We start from the raw sequence: 13,262 nt of genomic DNA on the forward strand, positions 1-13,262 counted from the left end.
ATGGTAAAAAATTTTTTAAAATAAAAGTAAACGCAGAGGGAAACGTCTAACTTTCCCTCCATTAATATCATAACATCTGGAACTCACACCAGCAATGTTTGAGAATGACAATCTCCCTGCAACCTTACCAAAAGATTGTATTTTCAAGCTTTTGAATATTTGCTAGCATANTATCTTTTTTTTAAAACCTGCCTCCAACTTAAAGACCCAGATGTGATTACAGTCTTACAATTTTCCTGTGTTTGCCCAATATATGCTTAAAATATATTAATTGCATGATCTATTTACCATATGGATTATAATATCAAGGACAAAGCATTTGAGGGAATCGCTTTTCATGGAACCGTAATGATAGGAAAATCATAAGTGTGTAACCTGCTCAATTTATCTGCTCAGATAGGAGTCGATGCCATGAATAAATGAGTAAAAGTGGTAGTAATTGAGGTCTTTACTAACCACAGTCCAATGATTGGTCTGGTAAAACAAAATAACAAAAATTGGGGGACTGCCCATTGTAAGTAATTATGCATGGCATTTGGTTGAAAAATCTCTCTGGCTTTATACTAAGGGGAACTATATATGGGAACAGAGAAGTTTACTCCTTTTTATACCATCATTTGGCAATTTTATCAGATGTTTTACTATTAAAACTAATTAAATTAACTATAAAATCTGTTTATGGTAGAATTTTTTTTTTAATAAGAAGACATTTTTAAAGGCCTAAGTAACTGTACTTTTAAACAGAGTCAGTGACTGTGATCCAAACATCTTAGGCCATATTTGAACTCTGTAGCTCCATTCTATTCATATAAGCATGTTTACAGTCAATGCCATGATGAAAATCCAGACTTGAAAATTAATCCTCTTTTATGATTCTTTCCATTTACTGCCCAAGCCTCTGTGGCAGCCAGCTGGAACACCAGCTTATTTCTAATGTTGCTACGGGCTTGGAAAAAGGGACAATATTCATACTACCAGGAAAAATTGCATAGATTTATAGACCTGGGTAGAAATTTATGGAGTGTAAAATCTAAATCCCTGGCTTTTCAGATTAGTAAACTGAGGCATGGAAAAGTCAATTATTGCTCAAGGTCAGATAGCAATGATATCTCAGAGCAGTATCTGAAGCCCTTCTTCTCATCCTTCCATTCTCATGTGCTTTCCATCACATCAACAAGAGAGAAAAGGAATACCATCTTCATTTAATAATTTTACTTTCAAATACCAGTTTATTTACATATATATGTAAATATGTTTTTGTAAATATGGTTATCTATACTTCTATCTATGTATTTTCTAAATCTGGTGTACTTCATATAGCAATATTTTAATCATGAATTTAGCCATGTTTCTGTGTTGGTTTTGATTTCTTCATAGTAATAAAACAACCATTTTTATTTAGTGAAGTGTAATACACTGAAACATGAAGCTTATTCAGACCATCTGAACATCGTTTCCAAGCTGCTTCTAAGAACAAGTTTGCATGGTTCCAATCTATCCATTAAGAGAAAAAAAATCTATTCTACCATCTCTATAAATTACCAAGATATTGTCCTATTTTTCCATGATATATTATGGAGATATAATCTAATAAACTGCGTTATGTAGTTGCTATGAAGGAACAGGAGGGATGAGAATGGATCATCACATCCAAATTTTTGATAACCCTTATTTCTTTTGTATTATATATCACTTAAAAGCTAAAATGCCTATTTGGGATAACAACATGAAAGTTCCATGTTGGATCATGTTAAAATCTAATTGATATGTAAGATAATTGCAAGGTCTTCCATTGTTCCTCCAAGATTCAAAGAAGGATGCTTTTAATATTTAAATATTAATAGTAAGAAGTCAGTCGAACAGAGATCTAGTGTTTGATATCCTTGAGTTTAAGTGTAGTTTGGGCCTTTCTTGTGCCTTTGACCACAAAATATTGCCTTTCTTAAACTTCATTACTTCATCTGTAAAGTGGGAATAATCTCAGCTTCTTTACAGTTTTGGTTTTTGGAACACTCTAAGGATATGTATGTAAAGTAACTATAAAGCTACTCACTGTAATTTACTTTCTCATTCCACACTCTGCAATATATTACAGACATTATATATATGTTCACTTGTTTTCATCTAATCTGGGAGAGTCTCAACTCTACAATAACAACAACAAATCACCAATATTTTCTGATATTTAAATAGGTATATTATAAAAGGACATCAGTGCCAAGTCTGACAGCTAATACAGGTTTGTTAAAAATAAATTTTCATGAGCATTTTCGTGTATTTCCAAGATTCCCTGTAATTTCTCCCCTGATTTCACAATCAATACATCACTTATAACAGAAATACATCCATCCTAATTTCAAGGGGAGAAAATCCTTACATTAAAAGCTGAGGGCTGTTTTGATAAAGCTTTCCAAGAACAAATTACAAGTACTTAGCAAGGAAGTGTACCTTCTCTGTGGTAATTCCTCTGTGGAGTTCTTGTCCTGAATTAACTGGTTGGCCTACCCCCCATTTAATTGCAAAATCTACATTTCCCTAGGTGATGTGCTATGATGTCAACTCAAAGTAGGCCCATATAGCTTTAAATACCCAGATGCAGAGACTTTACCTTGTAAATGAGATATTCATCTGAAAGTTGTTCTTAAACAGTGTCTACCTAGCTGGGAGTAAAGTGGAGATTTGACGTTTTCATCTTAGTTCGTTACTGCACAATCAGTCATTTTGATTTTCTCTGTACTCATTCAAATCTTCACTCCCCCTATTAGGACAATTGCAATCAATTCCTGTTTTATTTCTAAGATGCATGCATTTTCTCCTCTTGCTTCATCCTACACTACCCACTAGAAGTTGGTGTAATCAAATTACTCCTTAGTTATCTATAGGTTAGTTTTGGGGCTCCTTATGTTGGCATTGGAAGTGTTTTATAGTCACTTGCTCTTCAAGTCTCCCTTATGCAAGTTATGCAGTGTAACCAAATGGATCATCCCAGGAGCCCCAAAACAAATCTTTTGTGTTTTGCCTCCTAATCCCTTTCCCTACTGTTTTCCTTATCTTGTCAACACTAAATCCTAATCATTTATGCTCTAGTTAAGTTGCTCCTTTCCATCCTCACTCACCACATCTCTAGCTTTTCCTCTTATATCAGTGGTTTTTAACTTTGGCTGAATATAGGACTTAACCGTCAGTAAAAACTGGTACTTCAGCCTCACTCTCACAGATGCATACATAATTTGTCTGGGGTAGAGTGTAGGTACTGGGATTTTTAAACTCTTCCTAGGTGATTCTATGTAGTCAAAGGTAACAACCACTGTCTTGTGCCTTTCAGTTATACATTACATGCATAGCTTATTAACTGATTTAATAAGACACATACCATCTTTGTGATGTTCATGTTATTTTCAGTTTTGAGGGGGTAGCTCTTACACATCTGTATGAATTTTCATATGCTTATGTGACTGCTAGTGTCATGTATAATTATTTTATAGCTTTCCTATATTGTAAATATATAAAATACATAAAAATAATTTAATCACCACTAAATATACAGCTTTTAAATTTATAATTATATAAATTAAGATTAAAATCTGTTTCTATAACCTCCCACCACCAGAATTAATCACAACCAACAAATTATTACATAGCATTTCAGACACATTCATAAGAGGCAAAAAGAACAAGTTCAAAGGCTCTGATTAGCTTGGTGAATTCAGATAGTTACTAGGAAGCCAAGAGTGGTAGGAAGAAATGGAAGCCATACAATGACATAGAGACAAATCATGTAAGAACTTTGGCTCTTACTCTGAGAGAGAGAGAGAGAGATTGAGAGAGAGAGTCATTGAAGCATTGCAGAGCCTGAATAAGAGTAATGGCATTGTCTGACTTATATGTATTAGAGATTATTTTTGTAGGGACTCCTGGGTGGCTCAGTCAATTAAGCATCTGACTGTGGCTCAGATCATGATCTCCTGGTTCATGAGTTCAAGCCCTGCATTGGGTTCTGTGCTGACAGCTCAGATCCTGGATCTTGCTTCAGATTCTGTGTCTCCCTCTCGCTCTGCCCTTTGCCTGCTCTGCTCATACCCTGTCCCTCTCTCTCAAAAAATAAATAAAACATTAACAAATTTTTTTTTAAAATTATTTTTGTAATGTAGAGTGAAGAGCTAGAATTGATGGGGGATTAATGGTAGAGTTTCAGAGAAGAGGTGAGGGAAGTGGGAAGAAAACATATTCTTTAGGAGACTACTTTCATAATTCAGGAAAGAGGTAATAGCAGTGTGGAACACAGAGGTAGACATGAAGATGATGAGAACTATTATGATTTTAGATTTATTTCTGAGAGTAGAAACAGTGGGGTCTGCCATTGGATTGGATGTATATGAGACAGAAAGGACTTAAGGTTGACTGCAAGGTTTTTAAACTGAGCAAATGACAATCACATAGTAGCAACAAGTTTAGACTCCTTTTGTCATTATGAGAAGGAAATGATAATATCTACATTGGATTACTGTTAGAAGTATTAAATCAGGTAACATGTAGAAAATGCCTAGGATGGGACACGATCAATGCAGACAGTGAAGTTGGTGAGATGTGAAAGATTTAATCATCAGCTTAAGCATCTATTGACTATGAGACTTGAATGACCACTATGTGCCACTTCAATTATATGGCCAATCTAGCCATGCTGGTCAAAAATATCTGAACAAGACTAGTGACTACTTATCCTGAATCCTTGAAACTTAAAACCTCATAGAAAATTGGGAAATCCAAACTCTGCTGTTGAGTGATTGGGTGTTAATTGGCTGCTTGAGGTTTGGGAGGAGAACAGATGGTCATAGGAAGCATATATTTAAATATAACACATTAATGCAATAAAAGAAATGGTCTAAAAAGGAAAAAAAAACATAGCACTGGATATTGTAACCTGTATAAGTTCAAAGCATTGGAGATGATGGGGGAGAGAGGTGAATAGGTGGCACATGGAGGCTTTTTGGGCAGTGAAAATACTTTCTGTGACACTATTATGATGGATACATGTCATTATACATTTGTCCAAACCCACAGAATGTATAACAGAATAAACCTTAATGTATACTACTAACTGTGATGTACAAATGTAGGTTCATCTATTTTAACAAATATACCACTATGTTGAGGAATGCTGATGACGGGGGAGGCTATCTGCATGTATATGTATCTGAGAGGTAGTGGGAAATCTCTACAAAATCTTTGTACCTTCCCTGCAATTTTGCTGTGAACCTAAAAATTCTCCCCCACCTCAAATAATAAAATCTCAAAAAAAATTTTTTTAATGTTTATTTTTTAGAGAAACAGAGATGTAGTATGAGCAGGGGAGAGGCAGAGAGAGGGAGACAGAGAATATCAAGCAGAATCCAGGCTCCAAGATATCAGCACAGAGCCTGACACAGGGCTCAAAGTTGTGAACTGTGGGATCATGACCTGAGCCAAAGTTGGATGCTTAACTGACTGAGCCACCCAGGCATCCCTAAGAAGAGTCTTGAAAAGAGTCCACGGCATATAGTAAAATAGAACCAAAACCTGAGTATCTCCAAAATGAAAATCATTATACATTCAGCAAGACTGGCATAGAGTGGGTACTTCCAAATTGGTTTTCCAATCAGTAAACAAAGAGTTAATAACATATCAGGAGTATGAAGAGGATTTCTGAGAGTCCCAACAGTGATTTAACACTTAGTATAAAAGGGGATGGGTTCAAATACAAGATCTTTCATTGTTGTGCTGTGAGACAACTGTTTTGAGCCTTATTTTATCTGTGAACAAGGGATAATAATTCTTACCTCAAGGGTTTTTAAAAGAATTAAAAATATAAAAGTTCTGGAATGTATTGGGCCTGGCATATAGTAAGTTTTCAGTAAATATCAGTGGTTAGACGGCACTGAAGGAAAAGATACTTGAGACTAAGGAAGGAGGAAATGTGTTTACAAAGCCTTGGTGAGAAGAGATTGGAATGTAAACAAGATCACACAGATGGCCTCCATATTGCTAATGGCTCCAAGTGTCTAAGTTGCTTGTTAAGTAAATCTGTAAGTAATTTATCAATAATACTGTTCAGTTTCTCACATCTTATTCTTGGTGTTGCTACCATTAGTCTAAATTATCACGCAATTTCAGGTATTATAAATCAGACACACTTATACCAGGTAGACATAACTGTCCATCTGGCTATAATTTGGATCCAAGGGAGGAGCTACTCATGCTGGACAAGCATTTAGAGAGGCACACTTGTAAACAACCACTGCAAAACAAGCATTACTCTCTATTATTGAGTGAACTTCATGAAATGGCAACTTAAAAGATAAACTTCCTATTTTGGTTAGCCAGAAAGTTTTCCAAAATAGCATGTAAATAAACGTTATTCTTTTTTGGTTGATCCTGATACATTTTATCCAAACTTCAAGGGTACTCATGAACCATTTTTATATTTTCAAACAAACATGACAGCGTGGTGGTGAATTTTATGCGTCAGCTATAGGACGCCCAGATACCTGGTCAAATGTTCTTTCTGGTATGTCTAGAGAGTGTTTCCAAAAGAGATTAGTATTTAATTGGTTAAGGGAATAAAGCTAATAGCCCTCTCCAATGTGGGTGGGAATTATCTAATTCATTCAGGGCCTGAACAGGAAAAAGTGGAGGAAGGTTGAATTTATTCTCTGGCTATTTGAGTTGGAACATCAACCTTCTGCCTTTAGAACTCTTGGTTTTCTGGCTTTTAGATTCAGATTGGAATCTACACTAACAGTTCTGCAGTTCTCCAGTGCTGGAAATTCACAACAGGCTTTCCTAGATCTCTAGCTTGCAAACCACAACAGGTAGTGGGACTTCTCAGCCTCCTAACAGTATGAGCCAGTTCTTGTATAATGATCTCATTCTCTTCAATAGATGGATGGGGAGCTAGAGATATGAGAGAGAGAGAGAGAGAGAATTGAAAGAGAAAAATAGAAAAGGGGGGATAGCTAGAGATATGGATTGATAGTTGTATCCAATTAGTTCTGTTTCTCTGAAGAACCCTCATATACATAAATGTAAATATATACCCCCAAAATTAGAAAATTGGTTGTGCCTTGCTCATGAAATTTACTCATAGAATTATAATATCTTAATGGGAAGTTGTTTACATTACCAACTAATGATTGGAACCTGAGTCAGCATTTTCCAGTTAGGATCTAAAATACCTCATGCTAGTCCCTTACCTGTTTTCCTTTAGATTCACTTCATCCTTCTCATAATCCACTCTACAACACAAAGAACTGTATTTCCCAGATATGCCTGCCAATAGGTTTCTGGCTGTGATGTACCAATGGAAGATCTGGTAAGGACTGGAATGTGCTAGAAAGGGAAAGTCAAAATACTTTCAGACTTTGAGCTCAGCAGAGTAGCATTTCCAGCATCAACTGGAACTTTTCTGTTGCAGGCTTTCATAGGACAGTCTTTTCATGGTCCTAGATCTACAGAAAGGTCAACCCAGCTTCTGGATTTTATCTGCTAGTCCCAGATCCTGACTCCCATGATGTCACCCACCTAGAGGTGTTAATAGCTTTCTGGCATTGCTAACTCCTGGAGTGCCTTACTGTACCATGTGAGATTTAGTAGCTTTTCTATCCCTTGTGCAATAATTTCTTTGTGATCCTCTCTCTCTCTCAGAAATAAAAACAATTATATATATATATATATACACATATATGTGTATATATATATATACACATATATGTGTATATATATATATNATAATATCTTTGTAATCTACTACCTTCATTCAAAATGGTTACAGTGATTTCTATTTTCTTCATTGTATTTGATTCCTGAGAAATAAAAAGTGCTGATTTCCTCCCAGATTTATTGAGGTATAATTGGCAAATAAAATTGCAATATATTTAAAGTATACTATGTGATGATTTGATATATGTTTTCATTGCGAAAAGGATTCCCTCTGATAGGGTTAATACTCACAAATTTACCTTTTCTTTTCATGAACATTTAGGTTCTATTCCCTTAGCAAATTTCAATTACAAAATACAGTGTTATGAGTTGTAGTCACCATGTTATGCATTAGATCAGACGTCATTCACTTTATAGGTAAAAGTTTGTACACTTTTATCAACCTCTATTTCCCCTGCTTCCAAGCTCCTGACAACCACTTTTCTATTCTCTGTTTCTAGGACTTAGACTGAAAGGTGATTTAAAAAATAATAATAGTAGAAAACCAATCTTAGGAAGAGATATCTCAGCAAGGGTTTCTTGCTTGTAGAAATTCCCAAAGTCCTTAGTATGCTAAAGTTCAGAGTAGATTTTCAAGGGAGAAATATGTGCAACACCTCCCTAACTTATTACTCCCAAAAAAACCTGTTTTCTCATTAAGCATCTAAAAATACCTTATAGAAGTAGTGTTCCACTACAAGAACATAACTTGGAACATACAAGAACATACACAGAACATACTTAGCAAAGTAAATTATTTACAGTCTGAAAATTTGCATATATAAGACATGATGAACCGCTATTTATACTTTCCACCTGTGACCGTTTGACACACTTCTGGCTACAAAATCCTAGAACAAATAAATTGAAAAGCAAAGGAAAGATGCATGGGCTCACAGACACAAAAATCATCTCCCTCATTTTAAATCCATTTGTGATATTATGGTGGGCAAGTCAAGTTATTTCATGCTGAAACACTTTTTGCAAATTTGGTAATTGGATCCATTTTGTGGAGTGTGCACCCTGGAAATGCCACTGCATTTCATTTATAATCAAACCAACGGGGTTTGAAATGATATTAAATGTGCCAGATTGGGGGAAAAATCCAAATGGATTCATACAGAATGTTATTAACTTGGAAATGGCTCAATGGGCATTTGGCATTTTCACATTGGTAGGTTTAATTTGTTGAGTGAGAACAATGAACTAAGAGACACAGTGCTCTATATTTTTGCCATTTTAACATTTATGTTTGTCATTTATGAACCTGGACTAAGAATTGATTAAATTTCTGCCTTGTAGCTTTTGAGTTTTCTAACATATGGAAGTTTTGTTATATTTACCTATTCTGCTAATAGATGGTCAGCTTAAATACAGCCTTTTCCATATAAGTAGTTAGCTAAAACAATAGTAAGGAAAATAAGAGCAGTAGTGATATGGCCCTCTGTAGATAAACTCAACACTCCATCCCTAATTATTCAGCATCAGGTACCTGTGGTGTAAGACCTTAGAGTACTTTTATGAATGCAAGAGAAGTATATGTTGTATAAAGATAAAATCATCTTTTTCATCAATAAAGTGAAATGAAGTGAAACAAAAGAAGAAATGGGGCTAAATATCAGGAAAGAGCAAAGTATACAGAACAGATTCAGATGAGCTAGAAAGCAAAAAGAATTTCAATAAATAAAATAAAAGTCAGTAGACATGGCTGAGACAGTATCTTAATGTCCAAATTCCCCACAATGACTAGCAGAATGACTTGTGCACAAAAAATGCATAAATTGGAATAAATTCTCTCTATGTAACATGTTGAAGAAGCCAAAACAATGAACTGAGAATTAAGAGATTTGGGTTAATGTTCAGCTATGACTGCATCCAGGTATGGGGCCAGTAGGCTAATCAATATTGTCCCACAAATATTTATTCCTCTATCAGACACATGGCTAGGTTAGGAGGATTCTCATGGAGCTTATATCATGGAGTGAGGGGTGGTGAAGTGAGGAACAGACGGTAAGGAAGCAAATCAACACACACCTAAAAGAAATCTCAGAATGAAAACAGGCTTCATGAAATAGCAAATGACTAAGTGGCTCTTTAGTTGAATGGCCAATAACAGCTTCTGTGAGTTCAGCATTTCAGATAGAGAGAGTGCAATGAGGAGAGAAGATGCTTGGCAGATTCCAGTAACCAGTGTAGTTGGATCATAATGGGAAAGAGGAAAGAAAGTAGGCAGGCTTCATGTCATGTCAGTCTTCAAAATCTCTCCAAAGCTCTCTTTCTCATTCACAAAGTAAGATGTTTGGTGACAATGGATTTCAAGAACTCTTTTCAGTTCTCAAAGTTTCTGATCTCTATGATTAATATAAAATTTCATGAATACATTAGGAAGAACAAGATAAACCAAGGAAAACACAACATGATTAATGGAGTGTCTAGTAGGGAAAACAAATAATAAAAATTCAATAGTGACTGTGATTTTTAATAACTGTCATCAAAAGAGTGGCTTAACAATACAGCAAAAATGTAATAAAAATGCCATGTATTACATACGAGCAACTTAAACAAATCAGCTGTAGTAAACTTCTTTGCTTAGAATTGTTACCTATTATGTTTTATTCACAAAAGATTAAGTTGTTTTCTCATCATTGTAGATTCCAAAGTACAAGTCATTTAGGTTCAATTACTTACTCATCTTTATTGCCTGATCTGCTAGATAAAGATGGAGTAGCGAAGAGTAAATACTGCAGAAATTTCCATTCTATTATTTCCCTAAGCGTTCTCCATGGAATTTAGATCTCTGGGGTATTGTATTACATAAAGAAAGTAACCTGTCTTTGGTCAGTGCAGTGAAAGTACACTCAAGGGAACAACAGCTACAAGTGAGAAAAACATCATTATGCAGAAGAAATTCTGCAAATTGTAGTGCTACAAAAGCTTCAATCAATTCACTGGGCACTCTGAGCTGAGAATAAACATTCAGAGTTGTCCTGAATTGAAACAAGGGTCCAGGTCTTTGTATATAAACTCCTTGATCAGTCAGTGGAAAAAGGCTACACTCAGCCAGGGACTATCAAAGGCCAGGCACCTTCCTTCATTGGAGGACAATTCACAGAAAGGGAGAGCATAATGCAGCCAACACTCCTAGGAGATTGGGGAATGAGGACCAGGTTTTGAAATCACACCATCTGCTACACTTGACTCATAGGTGTGCTGGAGCACAGTACAACAGAGAACACAGGTATTGAGATGACCAAACTGGGTTGGAAGTATGATTCTTGAGAGATTTTTGAGTCAATTGTTAACTGACCTGTTCTATGTGGTGGATTACAAAATAACATTTGTTGCATATAAGCCAGTTTATTCAAAGATCAATTCAATTCCTTTTCTGTGTATGCCAAAATGCAACGTCAGACAATGGCAGATAGTTCTCTAATACCATGACTCGTAGTTGAACTTTTAGAAGTGCGCCTGTATCTTCCCATCTTTCTCTCCACCCTTGAGTGGTAACAGGTCCAGGGATAACTCACTGCCTCTTTCACCAAATTATTCCTCCTCCTCTGCAAAATCATTTTTGGGTTACTACTGTCATCTTAAAAGGCTTGGGAGAAAACCAGAACAGTTCAAGGATAGGTATTGATGCAGATTCTATCTTTATTGCCTCTGCAACAGGTAAGATGATTTGTGCCCATGCTGATGGGAGCACTCAAACAGGGTTTAGGGGTTGGGGAAGGAAATACAAAACTCACCATTCTAGGCTATTCAGCAAAATCTTGCTCAAGAAAATAGTTTTCTTCATTTGACTTACCCGAGGCAATTTCAATTTTCTAAAGGACTAACCCCAAAATTCAGCTATTTAGATAAGTAAAGTTACATTGTGTGTAAAACACATTTCTTTTGTAATTTAGATTCTTCTAATATGAGCCACTGCATGTCCTGCTAAACTTAGAAGCTATTCCTATGGTTATATCCCTGTCATTTGATTTTATTGGCTCAGAAAGTATTTATCAAACATTTTCCTTATACCAGGTCCCAGACTAAGGGAAAGACATAATGATGAATCAAATACAGTTTCTATCTTCAAAAGCCTCAGGTTTAACTGTGAAGATAAACAATTGAGCAGGTAGTTATAATAATGTGTAATATGTATATCCAGAAGTAGTCAAAGTTTGTAGTGGGAATACTTATAAAAAGCACTCAGACTGGGGAGGTTAGAAAAACCTTCCTAAAGACTTAATGTTTGAGGTTTAATCTTTTTGGATGAGAGAGTTGAGATTTAAAAAAATGGTCAGGGGAGGTGACGAATAGGGTAAAAGAATTTCAGGAAAGGACCAGGATTTAGAAGGGCTTAAGAGAGAGAAAAGGCAAAGTTTGACCTACTTGAAACTTCTTAAGTGGCTCACTGGGACTGTAGCTAAGAGACCAAGTGTCAAATTATGACAGGAAAGGTGCCATGGTAAGGAGTTTCTGACTGTATCCTGAAGGCCTTTTTAAGCCACTGGTAATACTCAGTGGTGTAACAAGATCATATTGTCCCCTTTAATGTTTTTTAAAATATCATGGTAAAAACATTAATATTTAATACTCATGTTTATTTACATTTACTATGTGCTAAGCATTTTACATTTACTATCTCAATTACTCTGCACAACAATCTTATGAGAATGGGGCTATTAGTATTCCCACTTTACATACATGGAATATGAGATTCAGAAAGGCTAAGTAACATGTTTAAGATCTGACTAGTAATGAGAATGAACTTGCAGAGGTCTGTTCAGGAGTCAGGCAGAACATTGAGAGGATTACTAGAGGTAATTAGGTAACATTAGGTAACAAATGATGATTCAGGAGAGTACAGAACATAAATGAAGGCAGTGGCATGAAAATAAAAGGAAGAGGTCAGGTTATATGGAAATTAAAGAGGTAGAACCTATCTGATGGACAGATCAACTTAGTTGTGCTGGATGAGGGAGATGGAACAATCTAGGATGTCTACCAGCTTTTTTTGCTATAGGAACCAGAGGATATTGAGGTCATTCACTAAGGCAAAGAGTACTGGGGGATTATTTGAAAGAGCTAAGTACAAAGATAAAAAATTTAGATATGCACAAGTTGCATCGGAGGTTCTTGTGGGACATTTTAATGGTAATGCTTAGTAGGCATATGGGCATGTAAGTTTAGCTGAAGAGCATAGCTGAGACACAGAGAGTGATATGGGATTCATCTGGAAACTGAGAGTATTTGGAGTTATGAGAAGTGTGCAGGAAAGAAGTAACACAGCAGGCCAGAGAAAACCCTGATTATAAGGTTGGCTCTTTGCTGGTATCTGGGAACTTGGCTTTTGAATCAATCATTCTCTGATGAGGTGGTTTTGCTCTGTTGAAACCACTCATACAATGTGTTAATGGTCAACATCAGCTTTCTTAGTGGGAATATGGAATGTTGGTAGTTGCTAGGCAGAGAATGCCTACATGACCAGCCCTCAATAAAACCCTTAAACTTTGAGTCTCAGATTGGCTTCCCTAGGCATA

At 35.8% G+C, this 13,262-nt stretch overlaps 1 long non-coding RNA gene across 1 annotated transcript in view; it reads right to left on the reverse strand.

The window, feature by feature from the left end:
- The window catches only part of LOC144237664 (uncharacterized), a 90,662-nt gene extending 80,189 nt beyond the window's left edge, over positions 1 to 10,473 (reverse strand). Inside the window, exons 1-2 of the long non-coding RNA XR_013336918.1 lie at positions 10,423 to 10,473; positions 7,230 to 7,365 (exon numbers count right to left, since the gene is read on the reverse strand). This is a non-coding gene — a long non-coding RNA (uncharacterized LOC144237664). The remainder of the gene's footprint in view (positions 1 to 7,229; positions 7,366 to 10,422) is intronic.
- Positions 10,474 to 13,262: the final 2,789 nt, after the last annotated feature.

This window comes from Crocuta crocuta, unplaced genomic scaffold, assembly GCF_008692635.1.
Source record: "Crocuta crocuta isolate KB4526 unplaced genomic scaffold, BGI_CrCroc_1.0 scaffold235, whole genome shotgun sequence".
In the NCBI taxonomy this organism is placed as follows: domain Eukaryota; kingdom Metazoa; phylum Chordata; class Mammalia; order Carnivora; family Hyaenidae; genus Crocuta; species Crocuta crocuta.